The following is a 17,992-nucleotide window of genomic DNA, read 5'->3' on the forward strand; positions in this document are numbered from 1 at the left end:
GCGCCCAGATGGGAATGGTTCTGTCTCTCCTCCTTGTCCATTTCCTGCCCCAGGGCCAGTGATGCAGTGAGAACTGAGGGAGGCACATGGTCAGCAGCAAGTTAGCAGATGCTCAATGTGGAGACCTCTCTGGTGGTCCAGTGTCTACGCTCTGTGCTCCCAATGCAGGTCCATCCCTGGTGAGAAAACTAGATCCCATGAGCTGCAGCTAAGACCCAGTGCAGCCAAATACATAGATAAATCAACTGTAAAATAATATTTAACAATATGGAAAATGTTCATCAAATATTACTGAGCGAGGGAAAAAGTGGATTACAGAGCAGTATGTATAATAAGATCGCATGCTTATATTTTTATATTTAAATAAGTACATGTATATTATACTCTACTCACAGACATTTCAGAAAATATTGTAAAAAGGAAGACAAATTTTCCAAAGATATTCAGCAAAATGTTTTCAGTTTCGGGATAGTAAATTTTGGATGAAATCGTCTTCCTCTTTTAAACACGTATTTTAAAAATTGTCTACACTCAGAGTGTATTGACATGTGTCCCTGGTGGCTTAGCCGTAAAGAATCCTCCTGCAGTGAAAGAGAAGCAAGAGATGCGGACTCGATCCCTGGTTCGGGAGGACCCCCAGGAGGAAGAAAGGCAACCCACTCCAGTATTCTTGCCTAGAGAATCCCATGAACAGAGGAGACTGGCGGGCTACAGTCCACGGGCTCACAAAGAGTCAGAGTTGGACTCAGCTGAGCGCACACACACAATGTATTATTACTTTGGGACAGGTGTGTTTTGCATGGAGTTGGAGACTTGCAAGCCGGTCTGCATCCCACACGGGGGTTTCCTCCTTTGGAGTCCTCTCCTCACCTTCACCATCCCTCCCCGAGTTGCCATCCCCAGAAAGAGGAAGTAGGTGACATCAAAAGTCCTGCTCCGAGGTCGGCAGGCATGTGATTGCCTTGAGGGGCCAGAGCTTAGTCTGGAGTGCACTACTTCCCTCTTGGCGGGAATTCCAGGGCTGAGGTGGTGATGTGGTTTGACCTGCGAGGGTGTGACCGCCCGGAGGAAGAGGGAATTGAGCTGAGCTGTCCTGAGTCCCCCCGGGGCCAACGCAGTTCTTTGTTGCTGGGGTTTTTTGCCACACTTGGGGCTGGGTGACAGCCCAGGGCTCCCTGGCAGTTCCCTTCCTGGGACCATGTGAGGTAAGGACAGGACTAGATGGCTCAGAGGGGGCACCTCCACCCTGCCAGCCCATGCCCCTCCCTGGCCCTCCTGCTCCCCTACTCCAGAAGTCCATCAGCTTCCCTGCTCCCAATCTCTCCTCTGCCCACCAGGAGCTGGCACATGGCTCCTGGAGGGTTGGGGGGAAGGACGGTATTCTAGATATGCTGGCTTCAAGTTCTGCCCTCTTTCCACCATGCCCTGGGGGTGGGGGGCATCCCCTGAGTCAGAGTGTTAGTCACTCAGTTGGGTCTGACTTTTTGTGAGCATAGCCCACCAGGCTCTGCTCTCTGTCCATGGAATTCTCCAGGCAAGACTACTGCAGTGGGTTGCCATTCCCTTCTCCAGGAGATCTTCCCAACCCAGGGATCGAAATCAGGTCTCTTGCATTACAGGCAGATTTCTTTACCATCTGAGCCAGAGATCCCTTCCTAACTCCAGCGCTCGCCCTCCCTGCCCTGGAAATCCAGCCTGAGAAAACAGGAGGGAGGTCATGTTAAAAAACACCCTATCCCCCCACCTCCATATTCCCTAGCTTCAGATAAGGTGAAAAGTTTTAATGTAAGTGAAGAAACCCATACACCAAGAAGATACAAAAATCATGAAATCATACCTATTAAATAGTATAATCTTAAAATTACAAAGCTAAAATTGATGGATTTACATGGTTAACTTGAAAAATCTACAATCATACCAGGAGATTTTAAAGCTTATTTCTCAGAAACTGACAGATAAAGCAGACCAAAAATTATAGGAAATTAGGGCCCTTCAAATTTGGAAAAAAAAATTAAAATAAACTGTACTCAGTTGCATCAGATTCTTTGCAACCCCATGGATGTAACCCACCAGGCTCCCATGTCCATGGGATTCTCTGGGCAAGAATACTAGAGTGGGTTGCTGTGCCCTCCTCCCGGGGATCTTCCCAACCCAGGGATGGAATCCGCATTACGTAACATCTCCTGTTCTGGCGGGCAGGTTCTTTACCTCTGGCGCCACCTGACAAGCTAACTGTAGTGGATAAGATATAGGTTCCTGTACTTGTCAGATAGACAAATGTTTTTTCTCAAGCACAAATGAAATATTTTCACAACTTGATCACACTAGGCCACAAAGGAAGTTGTAACAAATTTTAATGATTCAATATCATAAAGGCCCACGTTCTCTGAAAGCAATGTGATATTAGTGATTATTAGAAATCACCAAAGGGACTTCCTTTGTGATCCAGTGGCTAGGACTCTGAGCTCCCAAGGCAGGGGGCCAGGTTCGATCCCTGGTCAGAGAACTAGGTCCCACATGCTGCAATGAGGAATTGGCCTGCCACAACAAAGATCAAAGAGCCTTCATGCCTTAGATCAAAGATCTGAGATCCAGTGCAGCCAAATACATAAATTAATTTTTAAAAAATATTTTAAAAAAATAAATTACCAATAAAAAGATATCCAAACCACTTCTCCCACATATATTGAAACCCAATGGCACGCTTCTAAAAAGTTCATAATTTAAAGACAAACTTCAATGGAAATTATAAAACATTTAAAATGAATAGTTATGAAAATTCAACTATAATTCTTTTGGACTGCAGCTAAAGAAACAGCTAAGGGAAAATTAGAGCCTTGTATATGTATATTAGGAAAAAAAAAAAGACTAAATTAATGCCTAGGAGTTAAACTCACAAAGCTAAGACAAAACGAAAGTGAATTTAAAATTTGTCTAAAGAAGTGTTACATTTCAACACCATACACAAAAATAAACTCAAAATGGATTAATATCTAAACGTAAGACCAGAAACTATAAAACTCCTAGAGGAGAACATAGACAAAACACTCTCCAACATAAATCACAGCAGGATCCTCTATGACCCACCTCCCAGAATATTGGAAATAAAAGCAAAAATAAACAAATGGGACCTAATTAAAATTACAAGCTTCTGCACAACAAAGGAAACTCTAAGCAAGGTGAAAAGACAGCCTTCAGAATGGGAGAAAATAATAGCAAATGAAGCAACTGACAAACAACAAATCTCAAAAATATACAAGCAACTCCTGCAGCTCAATTCCAGAAAAATAAACGACCCAATCAAAAAATGGGCCAAAGAACTAAACAGACGTTTCTCCAAAGAAGACATACAGATGGCTAACAAACACATGAAAAGATGCTCAACATTACTCATTATCAGAGAAATGCAAATCAAAACCACAATGAGGTACCATTTCATGCCAGTCAGAATGGCTGCCATCAAAAAGTCTACAAGGGTGCAGAGAAAAGGGAATCCTCTTACACTGTTGGTGGTAATGCAAACTAGTACAGCCACTATGGAGACCAGTGTGGAGATTCCTTAAAAAACTGGAAATAGAACTGCCATACGACCCAGCAATCCCACTGCTGGGCATACACACTGAGGAAACCAGAATTGAAAGAGACACGTGTACCCCAATGTTCATCACAGCACTGTTTATAATAGCCAGGACATGGAAGCAACCTAGATGTCCATCAGCAGATGAATGGATAAGAAAGCTGTGGTACTACACAATGGAGTATTACTCAACCATTAAAAAGAATACATTTGAATCAGTTCTAATGAGGTGGATGAAACTGGAGCCTATTATACAGAGTGAAGTAAGCCAGAAAGAAAAACATCAATACAGTATATTAACGCATATATATGGAATTTAGAAAGATGGTAATGATAACTCTGTGTGCGAGACAGCAAAAGAGACACAGATGTATAGAACAGTCTTTTGGACTCTGTGGGAGAGGGCAAGGGTGGGATGATTTGGGAGAATGGCACTGAAACATGTATATCATATGTGAAATGAATCGCCAGTCCAGGTTTGATGCAGGACACAGAAAGCTTGGGGCTGGTGCACTGGGATGACCCAGAGGGATGGTATGGGGAGGGAGGTGGGAGGGGGGTTCAGGATGGGGAACATGTGTACACCCATGGTGGATTCATGTTGATGTATGGCAAAACCAACACAGTATTGTAAAGTAATTAGCCTCTAATTAAAATAAATACATTTATATTAAAAAAAGAAATGTTACATTTCAATAGGATGATATATATATATGTGTGTGTGTATGTACACACACACACACACATATCTTTTCAAAGAACATACAATTAATTTCTAAGGTACTGTTTTCTATTGCTGTAGCTATTATACTTACTTTGACTTAGCACATATTAGATGCTCAATAAATTCATGATGAATTAATGAAAGAGTGAAAGCCCCCTAAATTTCCCATTTTCTAGCAGCCACATTACAAAACATAAGAGTGCAAACATAAGGCCTTCCCAAGTGGTGCTAGTGGTAAAGAACCCGCCTGCCAATGCAGGAGATGTAAGACATGTGAGTTCAATCCCTGAGTCGGGAAGATCCCCTGGAGGAGGGCATGGCAACCCACTCCAGTATTCTTGCCTGGAGAATCCCATGGACAGAGGAGCCTGGTGGGCTACAGTCCATGGGGGTGCAAAGTGTAACTTTGTAATGGACATGACTGAGCACTCATGCACAGCACACCCACAAGAGCATGAAACAGGTTAAATTAATCTTAATATTATATTTTATTTAATTCCCTATTTCCAACATATGATCACTTCAACATATAATCCATATAAAAAATCATGAAGACATTTTACATTCTCTTTTTCATACTAAGCCTGCGAAAGCCAGTGTGTATTTCATGCTTAAACCATATCTCAGTTCAGATGCTAAATTTTCATCAGAAACACTTGATTGGTTTTCAGATTTCAAAAAATTAACCATGGAAAAGTATTTCCACATACCCAAGTTGTTTGAAACTTATTTCAAGGGTTTTCAGTAACTAACTTGTCAGGTTTTTAATATAAATGTTAAAATTAAATAAAACATTCAGCCCTTCCATCAACACTGGGCATATTTCACAAGTTTAATAGTACAGGCCCCAGAGACTACAGGACAGAACCATGTAGGTCTGGTCCATATAGACATTCACACAGCAAGGAATTTCCACCTTCCCTTGTCTGTTGGCCTCTGTTAGAATCTGGGACTTTTCATTCTGACTTCAGAGTGAAGCAACTTTCCTGCCTAAGCTGCTATGTAGAGGTCAGGTAGCCTGGGATGCCAAGGCACCCCTCCCCCAACAGCTGGTGAAAAATTCTATGTAGCAATAGTCCTGGTTAGTGCTATTTTCTTTCTTTGTCAAGGATCAGCAGATTACACTTCCAAGAACTATTTAAAAACCTTAAGTAAGCAAAGTAGAAAGCAGTGAGAATTCACCGGGTCACCTCTTTCCCCGGTCTCTACATTGGGCACTTCTGAGAATGATGTGGAAAGAGGGCTCCCGCCCCAAACCCTCCCAGAGCCAGGCCCCATGCATTCTCCTCCCTCCACTAGGCTCTGTCAGAAAGGAGGGCTTATTTCAGCTGAGAAACCGAATATCCCGATCAGGGCATTCTTTACACTTTGGCATAAGCTCAAGACTTGCAGAACCGTCCTCACCTCCTAGCCTTGCAAGGCTGGTCCTCCCAGCTCGTGGGAAGAAAAACAGGAAACAGTTCCAAGGCTCTGCTTCTGGGAGGCCACTGTCCTGCAGTGAAATTTGGGGCCAGTCTTTTTGGCTGAGATCTTAAAACAGGAATCAGAAGGGAATCGGGGTTTCCCTACTTATATCATGGGCTTTTTTCAGGGGGCTTTCCTGGTGGCTCAGATCGTAAAGAATCTGCCTGCAACGCAGCAGACCTGGGTTCCATCCCTGGGTTGGGAAGATCCCCTGGAGGAGGAAATGGCACCCCACTCCAGTATTCGTGCCTGGAGAATCCCATGGACAGAGGAGCCTGGCGGGCTATGTCCATGGGGTCACAAAGAGTCGGACACGACTGATGTGATTCAGCATGAGCACATTGTTGTTGCTCAGCCGCTAAGTCATGTCCGACTCTTTGCGACCCCATGTCTGACTCTACGACTGCAGCACACCAGGCTTCCGTGTCCTTCACTGTCTCCTGGAGTCCACCCAAACCCATGTCCATTGAGTCGATGATGCCATCTAACCGTCTCATCCTCTCTTGCCCCCTTCTCCTCCTGCCCTTAATCTTTCCCAGCATTAGGGTCCTTTCCAGTGTCTCCTCTTCTCATCAGGTGGCCACAGTATTGGAGCTTCAGCTTATATATAATATTTATTGATTTTTGGCTGTACTGGGTCTTCGCTGCTGCCCGGGTTTTTCTCTAGTTTCTGAGAGCAGGGGCTACTCCCTAGTTGCAGTGTGGGTGCTTCTCACTGTGCTGACTTCTGTTGTGGAGCACAGGCTCTAGGGCACGTGGCCCTCAGTAATTGCAGCTCCCGGGTTCTGGAGCACAGGCTCAATAGCAGCAGCAAATGGGCTTAGTCGCTCTGCTGCATGTGGGATCTTTCTGGACCAGAGATCAGACCTGTGTCCCCTGCATTGGCAGGTGGATTCTTTACCACTGAGCCACCAGGGAAGCCCCATCACGGACTCTTGTGAAGGCCAAAGGAGAACACATATTCCATATAAGAATTCCTGGAAAAGTGTTCTTTGTGCACCAAAGTAACATTTTAAAATCACGTTGGCTGCAATCTTCCAACATACACTCAGGAAACACTTAAAAAGGTAAGTCCGACAGGTTTTCTTGGTTCTGGTTGGGGATAAAAATCAGAAAAAAAATTTTCTGAAGGAAATTTGTCAGTATCTATCAAAATGTTAAATATTCATATCCTTGGAATCAATAAATTACACGTTTGAGGGTAACCAGAGAAACACTCACTTGTGTTGAAGAAGATGTACATTAAAAGATTTTACTGCAGCATAGTGTAAAAAAAAAAAATTGGTGAAGCTAGTGCCATTATTTTTATTTATTTATTTATCTCATTATTTTTATTTATTTGTTTGTTTTTATGTTTTGGCTGCAGGACATGTGGGATCTTAGTTCCCCAACCAGGGATGGAGCCCTTGCCCCCTGCACTGGAAGTGCAGAGTCTTAGTCAGTAGACCTCCAGGGAGGTCCCCAGCATGGCTTTTAAAAGCAAAAATTAAAACCTGCTTGAATTTCCAACCATAAGAAGAGTTAGTAAAGAAAATTGTGGAATGATGGAGAAAATGATATATTCCAAATGAGACCATAACATTTTGATGGTTTACAAGAGCAGATCGCAGATAGACTGAGTAAATATATTATTCATATTGCACTAAAACCATGGACAACATCGGTAAGTAGCCCCTTGAGAGATGGACCTAGTGAGATCTTTTTACTTTTTGTTTCTGTATTGTTTAAGGAGCTTTTCTGGCAGTCCAGTGGTTAAGACTGTGAGCTCCCAGTGCAGAAGGCAAGGGTTTGAGCCCTGGTCGAGGAACTAGGATCCTAGGCTTCTTAGTGAGGCCCCACCTCCTAAAAAAAGAGGGAGAGAGGGACTAGAGAGTGTTACCTAAACAAAAAACATTCTCCACTTCTATATTGTTTAAACTTTATATTTGTCATATGCTACTTTTTGATAAGCAAAAGAAATAAAGATGTTCCCATTGTCATAAACAATGAAAGAGAAAAATAAGCCTAAAAGCTGTGCTAAGTAGTGAGGATTGGAAATGATTTTCAAATATGGTCCATCTCCTTGAGGGATTCACAGGTTAGCTGGGCATATTTAAAGAAGAAAGACTTTCCCAAATCATTATCTCGGTTTTCCAAATCACTTTGTAAATTTTATTTTTACATGCTTACATGAAACCTTCCTTCCACTAATTTTGAAGCTTTTCATTGCTTTTAAAGTCTCAAGATACACTTTACTTCACTTTTCCCGTTGTTCATTCAGGAAATATTTACATCTCACGGTTCAGTACAGCCAAGGCACTGTGTTATGTGCTATGCAAAACCAAGGGATTTCTGCTTTTGATCTTGAGGAGTTTGCAATCTGATGGGAAACACAGAGATTTACATAAAGAACAATAATGTGTAAGACAAGGACTTCCCTGGCGGTCCAGTGGTTAAGACTTCGCCTTCCAGTACAGGGGGCACAGGTTCAATTCCAGGTCAGGGAGCTGAGATCCCACCTGTCTCTGGGCCAAAAACCCCAAATCAAAAAGCAGAAGCATTGTTGTAACAATTCAACAAAGACTTTAAAAGTGGTCCACATCCAACAAAAATCTTAAAAAAATAATAATAATACAAGACAGAAAATGATGATAAGTGCCCAAAGAGATGAACTGAATTAAGAATCCCAGGGCTTCAGAGAGCATGTCCTGGGGACTGTAAGAGGTGAGAGGATGGCCAAGGCTTTGTGAAAGGGCTGCTGACCCAGGGTGGGAAGGAAAGGTTTCTCAGTTTAGAGATGAATTGAGAAATGCACAGTAGTTACAGCAAGCACTGAGGCTTACTGCTGTTGTTTCTATTTCCAGTGACTAGACCTCACCCTCCGGCACACACCCCTGCCTTTATGTTGATAACTGAAGCCTGAGCACACGGACTTGGTGCCACCCATGGTCTGCCGGCAGGCGCCTGACCCGGGGATGGGCTAGGGAGCCATGGCTGAGTGCTGGCATGGCTGTTCAGGGTCACCACCCCTCACCCCACCAAAGCAGCCCTTGAATAGACTTTTTGGCAATTGGAAACCTCTCAGCAAACCCGATCCTCTGAACTAAGTCAAAAGTCACACGTGTGTGAAACCCACGATCCACCTCGTGCGTGTCTGAAGGCAGCTCAGGTTCACTGGGGCCCTGACACCAGCCGTGTGAGTGAAAACAGGCCCTTGAGCAAACGCCCCTCTGTGAAACAGCAACTCTAACCATTTCCTCCTACATCCTTCTTTCAACATTCTCGAATGTCCCTCGATGAAGATGCTCACTTTCTCCTCTTTTATTTTGTTCTCACCACAGTTTAAGAAAGGCTTCATGAAGGTCACCCCTTCCTTTCCTGATAACCAAGAGGAGCTAAGTCATGTGGCTGGTGGTTTTGATGGAGAGCATTCTAGCAAACACTTTGGGAAGCACTGAGATGGTGAGCGCAGACGTTCCTGGGCACGGTCGCCAGGGTGGGTCTCTGTCATCCCATTCTGTAGACATTTATGAAGCAGCAGCATATCCCAGGCACGGGAGACACACTAATGACACACCCGGTCCTTAGCCTCTAGGCAGCTGCAGGCTGGTGACAGTGATGTGGCAAATCAGACCGGCAGCTCCCATTATTCGGGATCTCCTCTAGGTCACGGGCTGTGTCAGAGTGGTTTCAATCCTACTCTACCAGCCTGCAAGGTAGGTTTCGTGAGCTTCTTTCCACTGATGAGGCTTCCCAGGTGGCTCAGTGCTAAAGAATCCACCTGCTAATGTAGGAGATTTGGATTCAGTCCCGGGGTTGGGAAGATCCCCTGGAGGAGGAAATGGCAACCCACTTCAGTATTCTTGCGTGGGAAATCCCACGGACAGAGGAACCTGGCGGGCTGCAGCCCATGGGGTTGCAAAAGAGTTGGACACAACTTAGCAGCTAAACAGTAACAGCAACAAAATTCCACTGACGAAGCAACAGAGGAGGTGCTCGGCGCCCGGGTGCACCCGGTGGAGGCTGGGGTGGGGTCCATCCCACAGCCAGATGAGGGCACCTGAGGCCTACCATAAGCATACAAGAGGACACAGAGGCAGAGGGCTCTGAGGAAACAGACAGCACTGTACGACGCAGATGGAGAGATGGGTAAGCAGTTCTGAGCCCAGAGAGATCTATACAGGGGCAGAGTCCCCAGTCCCGGAGCCTGCTGAGAAATGGCTGTGCTTGTACTCAGGAATCATGCGAGGGCCCTGCTTCCAGAGGGGAGGTGTTGTTTTCTTTTAAGGAACTTACATTTAATTCATTCATCCATTTATTTATTTTCGGCTGCAGTGGATCTTCATTGCTGCTCACAGGATTTCTCTCGTGGCGTCTCGAGGGTTTCTCTTTGTGATGGCTTCTCTCGTTGTGCAGCACGGGCTCTCGGCACGTGGACATCCGTAGTTGTGGCACACGGGCTCAGTAGTCGTGGTTCCCGGGCTCTAGAGCACAGGCTCAGGTGTTGTGGCCCTGAGCTCAGTTGCTCCACAGCATGTGGGATCCTCCTGGACCAGGGATTGAACCCTTATTGGCAGGCAGATTCTTTACCACTGAGCCACCAGGGAAGTCCTCAGAAATGTCTTGAGCTCTGCCTTCTTCCACCCAAGAACTTTCTTCCCTCTGGCAGCCTGTTTCCCTGGGTCAGCCACCCTGAAGGTGCAGGAGGACACACACAGGAGAGACTTGGAGGAGCATGGCCAATCTCCTTTCTGGGAAGGGCGGTGCTCCCCTGGGAGTGATTTGGCAAAATCGGGGCATATCAAGTAGAGAGCATCGTGTGTCTGTCACAGACCAGGTTCTCCAGGGGGAAGGGTGGGCCCGTGGGTGGTCGAAGATGGCACTGGTCCCGAGAGGATTGTTTATCTTTTCCACCAGTTCCCAAAAGCTCTGCATGTAGTGGTCAAACTCGATCTGTGCCATTGGGCAAGACACACTTCCTGTAGAATCTTGTTGATTTGTTTGCATAATGTGTGCAGTGTTGGACTCGATGATTTCCGAGGTCCCTCCCTGCTCTCAACATCCACAAGCCTCCGTCAGCATTTTGAGCAGCAAGATGCATTCTCACAGTCTTCCCTGGTGGCTCAGATGGTAAACAACCTGCCTGCAATGTGGGGGATGGGTTCAGTCTCTGGGTCGGGAGGGTCCCCTGGTGGAGGGATGGCAACCCACTCCAGTATTCTTGCCTGGGAAATTCCATGGGCAGAGGAGGCTGGTGGGCTACAGTCCACGGGGTCGCAAAGAGTGGGACACGACTGAGCAACTAACACTTTCACTGTCGTGCACTCACACCTCTTCAACCATGTTAGATGAGTTATTTTTCACTGCAATAATCAAACTTTACTCATGAAAAGAAGTATCCTAGGTCCTAAGCAGCTTGTTACACATGGAGTGGGGAAAGGGTATCCTATGCCCTCATGTACTGACAGAATATGGAAATGTGAGTTTTACAGATTTTCAAAGTAGCTGGTGTCGGAGAATGCAGATTTTAACCAGGTACTTCCCAGGTGGCTCAGTTGTGAAGAATCTACCTGCCAATGGAAGAGACCTAAGAAACACGGGTTCGATCCCTGGGTCAGGAAGATCCCTAGAAGAAGGAAATGGCAACCCACTCCAGTATTCTTGCCTGGAGAATCCCACGGACAGAGAGTCTGGTGGGCTACAGTCCATGGCATCTCAAAGAGTTGGACACGACTGAGCATCACTTATTGGCTACTGAGGTTTAGACGCTGCCTGAACAGTGGTCCCCAACCTTTTTGGCGCCAAGGACTGGTTTCATGAAAGACAGTTTTTCAAAGACCAGCAGGGGGTTGGAGAGAGATGGTTTCAGGATGATTCAAATACATTACATTTACTGTACACTTTATTTCTGTTATTATTACATTGGCTTCACCTCAGAGCATCAGGCATTAGATCCCTGAGTCACAGGAAAGCATCGTACTGTAACGAGTTGTTGCAAGGATCAAATAAGATGATGGATACAGAAGAGTTATAGGTAAGATGAGAAACTAGGCCTGTGTACATTAGGAATGGAATTTCCAGTATTAAATTCTTGATGACTGAAGACTCGGCTGGCTAGGCAAAAGACAAGAGGACATGTATCATGGGTGAACACAGGCAATCATGGGTCAGGACCCAGCACTGCGGGGGAAAGTTGCTGATAAAAACGACAATCTGAAGAAGGTGAATTTATTTCAGTTGAGGAGAAGGGTGGAAACAGTGGTGAGCCAATGAAGAATTTTCGAGGAAAGATAGAAATTTGTGAAGCGAGTTCTTCTTTATGTAAACATATCTCCTCCCACGGGAAACCAAGCACCGAGGTCAGAGAGTGCTGGAGTTCACGGGGCTTCTCAGGTTGCTTGCCTTAGGATCATCTGACCGCCCCCAACCCTGGCATTGAAGGATGAGGAAGCAGACCAGGGAAGGTGAGATGACTTCCCTGAGGTCACAGGACAGGGAGCAAACTCAAGGGATCCAGGAAAGGAGCATTAAAGAGGGAGAAGGAACATTGACACTTGAGCTGGCATCTAGAGTTAGGCAGTGGGCAGATCTCGCCTCACTCCCAAGGTTGTACAGGATCCTGCCAGGAAAGGTTTCTGACCTCAAAGGTCAGAGTAGGGAGGTGGGCTCCTGTGGTTTGAGAAGTAGGCTAGGACTCTCAGGACACAGATGCAGGCCTTAAGGGACTTCCCCTGGGGCTTGGTGGTAAAGAATCCACTGCAGTACAGGAGATATAAGAGATGTGGGTTCGATCCCTGGGTTGGGAAGATCCCTTGGAGGAGGGCATGGAAACCCATGGACAGAGGAGCCTGGCGAGCAACAGTTCTTGGGGTCACAAAGAGTCGGACATGCCTGAAGCGACTGAGTTTGCACCCATGTATATCCCTTAAGCTAAGTCAAACTAGGTTGCATGACAGAAGTGTAAATTCATGTATTACCCACCTCTATGCAATATCAGTAGATTCTTCACATTCAGTTCAGTTCAGTTCAGTCGCTCAGTCGTGTCCAACTCTTTGCGACCCCATGAATCACAGCACGCCAGGCCTCCCTGTCCATCACCAACACCTGGAGTTCACTCAGACTCACGTCCATCGAGTCAGTGATGCCATCCAGCCATCTCATCCTCTGTCGTCCCCTTCTCCTCCTGTCCCTAATCCCTCCCAGCATCAGAGTCTTTTCCAATGAGTCAACTCTTCGCACGAGGTGGCCAAAGTACTGGAGTTTCAGCTTTAGCATCATTCCTTCCAAAGAAATCCCAGGGCTGATCTCCTTTAGAATGGACTGGTTGGATCTCCTTGCAGTCCAAGGGACTCTCAAAAGTCTTCTCCAACACCACAGTTCAAAAGCATCAATTCTTCGGTGCTCAGCCTTCTTCACAGTCCAACTCTCACATCCATACATGACTGCTGGAAAAACCATAGCCTTGACTAGACAGACCTTTGTTGGCAAAGTAATGTCTCTGCTTTTCAATATGCTATCTAGGTTGGTCATAACTTTCCTTCCAAGGAGTAAGCGTCTTTTAATTTCATGGCTGCAGTCACCATCTGCAGTGATTTTGGACCCTACATGGCTTCCCTGTGCACAGGATGTGTAAATGAACCACTGCCATTGGTCTGTCACGGTTGTGTGTACGTACTCAGTCGTTTCAGTCATGTCTGACCCTCTGTGACCCCATGGACTGTAGCCCCCCAGGCTCCTCTGTCCATGGCATTCTCCAGGCAAGAGTACTGGAGTGGGTTGCCATGCCCTCCTCTTTAGGTTTGATCCTAAGGGATCAAGCCAGTGTCTAGTGCATCTTCCGCCTTTCTTTGGGATTGGAATTCCAGCAGAGCTATTTCAAATCCTAAAAGATGATGCTGTGAAAGTGCTGCACTCAATATGCCAGCAAATTTGGAAAACTCAGCAGTGGCCACAGGACTGGAAAAGCTCAGTTTTCATTCCCATTCCAAAGAAAGGCAATGTCATGTAATGTTCAAGCTACCACACAATTACACTTATCTCACATGCTAGCAAAGTGATGCTCAAATTTTTCTAAGCCAGGCTTCAACAGTACATGAACAGTGAGCTTCCAAATGTTCAAGCTAGATTTAGAAAAGGCAGAGGAACCAGAGACCAAATTGCCAACATCTGTTGGATCATCAAAAAAGCAAGAGAGTTCCAGAAAAACATCTACCTCTGCTTTATTGACTATGCCAAAGCCTTTGACTGTGTGGCTCACAACGAACTACAGAAAATTCTTAAAGAGATGGGACTACCAGACCACCTTACCTGCCACCTGAGAAATCTGTATGTAGGTCAAGAAGCAACAGTTAGAACTAGACATAGAACAACAGACTGGTTCCAAATTAGGAAAGGAGTATGTCAAGGCTGTATATTGTCACCCTGCTTATTTAACTTATATGCAGAGTACCTCATGTGAAATGCCAGGCTGGATGAAGCACAAGCTGGAATCAAATTGCCAGGAGAAATATCAATAACCTCAGATATGCAGATGACACCACCCTTATGGCAGAAAGTGAAGAAGAACTAAAGAGTCTCTTGATGAAAGTGAAAGAAGAGAGTGAAAAAGTTGGCTTAAAACTTAACATTCAGAAAACTAAGATCATGGCACCCAGTCCCATCACTTCATGGCAAATAGATGGGGAAACAATGGAGACAGTGTCAGACTTTATTTCCTTGGGCTCCAAGATCATTGCAGATGGTGAATGCAGCCATGAAATTAAAATTCTTGCTCCTTGGAGGAAACGCTATGACCAAACTAGACAGCATATTAAAAAGCAGAGACATTACTTTGCCAACAAAGGTCCGTCTAGTCAAGGCTATGGTTTTTCCAATAGTCATGTCTAGATGTGAGAGTTGAACTATAAAGAAAGCTGAGAGCCAAAGAATTGATGCTTTCGAACTGTGGTGTTGGAGAAGACTCTTGAGAGTCCTTTGGACTGCAAGGAGATCCAACCAGTCCATCCTAAAGGAAATCAGTCCTGAATATTCTTTGGAAGGACTTATGCTGAAGCTGAAACTCCAATACTTTGGCCACTGATTTGAAGAATTGACTCATTGGGAAAGACCCTGATGCTGGGAAAGATTAAGGGCAGGAGGAGAAGGGGACGATAGAGGATGAGATGGTTGGATGGCATCACTGACTCAATGGACATGAGTTTGAGTAAGCTCCGGGAGTTGGTGATGAACAGGGAAGCCTGGAGTGCTGCAGTTCATGGGGTCACAAAGAGTCGGATACGACTGAGTGGCTGAACTGGACTGAATCACTCTATTGTGCGGCCGAAATTAACACAACATTGTAAATCAACTATATTTCAAAAAATAAAATTAAAAAAAAATCACCATTTCCACACTGTATCTAACTACTGTTTTAGTTCAGGTCACCACTTCCTAAGTTTGGTTTTGAGAGCAAGTGTCAAGGTAGTAAGCAGCCCATTAACATGAAATATGTGTATGACAGGAAAATATTTATTCTCAAGTAACACTAGATGAGTAATTCCAAAAGCACTTTCTGAGCATCAGCAGTTACTAAATCCTGTATACACTACCTGCGAAGGAGCGGTTTCTTTATAAGACCTATAGGTGACACGTAAGAAAACAACAGCTTTTTATTAATATTTGACTAATGCTTATAAAGGTCACCCTTGGTGACTCAGTGGTCAAGAATCTGCCTGCAGTGCAGGAGACAAGGTTCAATCCCTGGGTCAGGAAGATCCCCTGGAGAAAGAAATGGCTACCCACTGCAGTATTCTTGCCTGGAGAATCCCACGGACAGAGGAGCCTGGTGGAGTTACAGTCCATGTGGTCGCAAAGGGTCATACACAACTGAGTGCACATGCGCATGCAATGCTTATAAGTGTCTTGGGACTCTTTTTAGAGATCATCTTTATTAGCTGGATCAGTGATTTCATCCGGCTGGACCACGGTAGAGGCGTGGTGAAGTCCTCTGTTCATAACATAATTTAGAAGTCTAGAAGGGAAATAAAGAATGAAATTCAAGCAGCAAGTCTGGAGATGTGAATCAGTTTCTGAAACAAGATGAAGGGAAGTGTCACGGCCCAAGACAGAGCAGTCACTACAGTGTCCGGGAGTTGCCACTGTGGGGATGGCCGGAGGCACTGGCCACAGAAGGCAGCTCCCTGGACCTCTTGTATCCCCAAGGCCACTCCTGTTATCCCATCCCAAATGTAAGGAACCTTGGAAGAGAGTGGCGGCAAGCCAAGCTGGAAACATTCTTGTGAGGGCAGTCCTGGGTCTTAGGAGTCCCTTGACCTTATTTCAGGACTTGTGTGTGTGCAGGCTCAGTTGTGTCTGACTCGTTGAGACCCCATGGACTGTAGCCTGCCACACTCCTCTGTCTATGGGAGTCTCAAGTCAAGAATATTCTCCAGTCAAGGTTGCCATTTCCTTCTCCAGGGGATCTTCCCAACCCAGGAGTTGAACCCATGTCTCCTGTGTCTCCTACATTGCAGGCAGATTCTTTACCACCGAGTCATTGAGGAAGTCCCTATTAGTTTCTAAGGAAAGCAAAAAGTTGGACAAAAAAAAAATGTAGTTCATTTTAGTTAATTATAGTATACCATATGGATTTCCCTGGTGGCTCAGATGGTAAAGAATCTGCCCGTCATGTGGGAGACCTGGGTTTGATCCCTGGGTTGGGAAGATCCCCTGGAGGAAGGCATGGCAACCCACTCTAGTATTCTTGCCTGGAGAATCCCCATGGACAGAGGAGCCTTGCTTGGGCTACAGTCCATGGGATCACAGAGTCGGACATGATAGTGACTAAGCACAGCACAGTACACCGAGTGGCTAAGTCTTGGGTACTATTTCCATAACTGTAGTAATATAATGCTGTAATATAAATGCTGCATACTGATTTCTACTCATGTATATGCACGTATGCTTAGTCATGTCCCACTCTTTTCCACCCTATGGACAGTAGCCCTCCAGGCTCCTCTCTCCATGGGATCCTCCAGACAAGAATGCTGGGGTGGGTTGCCATTACCTACTTCAAGGGAACTTTCCAACCCAAGGATTGAACCCGTTTCTCCTGCATCTCCTTCGTTGGCAGGCAGATTCTTTACCAACTGAGCCAGCTGGGAAGCCAATTTCTATTTAATAGAATATTTATATTGGGAAGGGAGTACAATATATGAGACCTAATTGTTTTCTTCCACAGAAGGGAGACAAAAGATAATATCAAAGCAGAACAAATCAAGATATAGCAGCATAGGCAAGTGGTTTTTCAACATATAGAGGCAAAAATTAAAAAAAAAAAAACAACGAAAGTAGTTGGAACTAGAAACCTCTTGATGAGGGAATCGAGGGTGGGCAGGCTGGCTTGGGGACTGCTGCTTCTGTTACAAGCTTGTAAAATGATTGCACTTTTTTTTTTTTTTAGCCATGTGGCATATGATGTCTTAGTACCCCAACCAGGGATCAAACCCCTTGCTGTGGGACGGTGGCGTCTTAAGCACTGGACCACGGAGGTAGTCCTTTACTTTCTAATGTATGTGCATAACTTTAAAAATTGGAATTTTCTAAAGTAAAGGGGAAAGATAAGCTTCCAGACATCTGTAGGTGTCTATAGAGACACGAGTACATTAAATGATGCAGGATCTGACACATCTCAAAACCCCTGTCCCGCAGGACTCAGCTGCCCACAAGTCCCCAGGGTGACATTCCAGCCTGCTCAGATCTGCCTCTGGCTCCTCCTTCCAAGTTGGTCTTTAGGTCACTAAAGGCTGACCGAGTTGTCTTTGGAGGTTTCTACCCAGTGACCAAAATGCAAGCTCTAACAACAGTACTCTTTTTTTAGCATGAGAAAGAAATGCATAGGTTGCCAGCGAATGAACTAAATGTTATATTTAGCTGGGAAGATAACATATCCCTAATGTCTGGATTTATCAAAACAAATTCCAGATGGCAGGCAAGCCATAGCGTGGGGCCATCTGCTAAGTTACAGCAGGGCTCATTTTTCTAAAGGCGAAAAGTAGCAAATGTCAAAACTTCTGATGGTGAAACTATCTCTGTCTGTTGCTACTACTGGGGTAGTCATCCTGAGCTCTGCATCCTATATGTGCTAATTTAAACACCTGTCACCGTATATCCTTTCTAATAACTGAATGAGGAACTATGCTTTTTTAAAAAAGAAAAACACTTAGAGGGAGAAAAATCGTATGACAAACTTACATGCGGTATCTAAAAAG

General features: G+C 45.1%; 1 long non-coding RNA gene across 7 annotated transcripts in view; it reads left to right on the forward strand.

The window, feature by feature from the left end:
* LOC133256749 (uncharacterized) overlaps positions 1-17,992 on the forward strand; it is a 34,607-nt gene that overhangs the window by 6,846 nt on the left and 9,769 nt on the right. For 3 of the 7 annotated variants that reach the window (XR_009739279.1, XR_009739280.1, XR_009739277.1), the window contains exons 1-2: positions 9,213-9,893; positions 17,185-17,292. This is a non-coding gene — a long non-coding RNA (uncharacterized LOC133256749). The other 4 variants (XR_009739281.1, XR_009739282.1, XR_009739278.1 and 1 more) reach the window with 2 other exon arrangements.

Source organism: Bos javanicus, chromosome 11 (assembly GCF_032452875.1).
Source record: "Bos javanicus breed banteng chromosome 11, ARS-OSU_banteng_1.0, whole genome shotgun sequence".
In the NCBI taxonomy this organism is placed as follows: Eukaryota; Metazoa; Chordata; class Mammalia; order Artiodactyla; family Bovidae; genus Bos; species Bos javanicus.